The following is a 1,522-nucleotide window of genomic DNA, read 5'->3' as shown; positions in this document are numbered from 1 at the left end:
CGCACACACTTCTCCAGGCACTAAACCCACAGGAAGGCATATGAATGATCTTCAGAAATAACTTAATTAACACCATTATTCACAACCAAGATTTCTCTTGGGGACACCCCAAGTCCCTCCCCCCTACATCCCAGCCTGTCTCCTCTGCTCAGCGGCTCGCAGAGGGGGAAGGGCAGGAGGCTCACCCCATTACTCACCGTTTCTTCCCGGTCTCCCGAGCGGTGTGGGAAAGTGAGGGGTTGAGGAGTGTGCTATGCCCCCACCGCGGGGCTCCTCACGGGCCGCAGCGGCTCATGGCCCCCGCGGGCTGCCGAGTGGCCGCTGCCGCGTCCGGGGCATGTCAGTCCACCGCCGCCCGCCCGCCGGGGCTCGTGGGCTCGCAGCTTTCAGGGAGCCGCGGGGCAGCGCATCGGGAGCGCGAGGGCTGGGCCAAGCAGGGGGCCAGGGAGGGGTCCCTCCGCGCTGATCCCGGGAGCAGGGAAACCCCTCCCCCAAAGCCCCCGGAAAACCTGACCCAGAACGCGGCTCCGGACTCAGCCTGGGAGAGGCCCGGAGTCCCGGCAGCCGGCGGCGAGGGGATCCCTGCCGGGAGGGGCAGGAAGTCCAGCAGCCGGGCGCGCCCGGGAGGCTCGGAGGGGCCCGGACTTGCAGGCGCGTCGCGCGGGCTTTCCCGGTTTGGAGCGCGGCGGCTCTCCGCCTCGCACGCAGTCACCGCGGGAGACGTCTCGGCCTCGCCACGCGCGGAGGGAACGCGCGGAGGAACTGGTTTCTGGGCGAGCGGAGAGCTTTGCCCATTAAGCTGCAGCAAGAAGCCAAATCAAAAAACCAATCTCCAAGCCTCCAAACCGAACGTCACCCTATCAGGTGGGAGAGAGAGAGGCACGGAATGACAAGTCGCGCGTATTTATCCTCGCACGCCGAAGGGGGAATTTGCAGAGAGCTTCCCGGCCAGCAGCGAGGAAGTCGAGCCTGCGTCTCGCAGCTAGTGAGCCCCCGAGGTCGAAAGGTAGACGGATCCCCTAGCCTAAGGCCACCCGATCGCTGGAGCCGGGCGCCCTGCGCCTCCCACCAGCTGCAGATCCAAGACCGCGCCGCGTCCTGACCTGGATTCCGTGGAGTCCGGAGCCCGGGGCAGCCGGCGGGGAAGGCGGGCGGGAGGACGCGCAGCACCGGCTTTCCCCCTTGTCCTCAGGAGACGCCGCCTGCAATTCTGAAATTAAGTCTCCACCAAACACATCTGTGGTTTTTAAATATAGCAGGGGACTATTACCCAGGCAGGGTCCACCCAGACTTGGGGAGGAGTTGAGGGGGATGGAGGTTGGCAGTGGAAAGAAAATAAAACTCCTTTTATCCCCGTTTTTTCTTCTCTTCTCGGTGCAGGACTCAGTCTGTCATTTTCTCAACCCAAATCAAACAACAGTTTGTGAGAGACGCTTCTTGGGGGAGCGTTGGTATGTTGGCTTTTGGTTTATTTCTTTTTCTTTTTTCTTTCAGGCTAAAAATAAGAGGAGACTGCCTTCCA

General features: G+C 62.2%; 1 protein-coding gene across 2 annotated transcripts in view; it reads right to left on the bottom strand.

Moving 5' to 3' along the window:
- The window catches only part of SLC8A3 (solute carrier family 8 (sodium/calcium exchanger), member 3), a 120,088-nt gene extending 119,213 nt beyond the window's left edge, over positions 1 to 875 (bottom strand). For both annotated transcript variants that reach the window (XM_012724672.1, XM_004681738.2), the window contains exon 1: positions 198 to 875. The gene's annotated coding sequence lies outside the window, so the exon portion shown is untranslated. The remainder of the gene's footprint in view (positions 1 to 197) is intronic.
- Between the last annotated feature and the right edge of the window lie 647 nt (positions 876 to 1,522).

Source organism: Condylura cristata, unplaced genomic scaffold (genome assembly GCF_000260355.1).
Source record: "Condylura cristata isolate star-nosed mole 26May11 unplaced genomic scaffold, ConCri1.0 scaffold00013, whole genome shotgun sequence".
NCBI lineage: Eukaryota > Metazoa > Chordata > Mammalia > Eulipotyphla > Talpidae > Condylura > Condylura cristata.
This window is presented reverse-complemented; position numbering and strand designations above follow the sequence as displayed.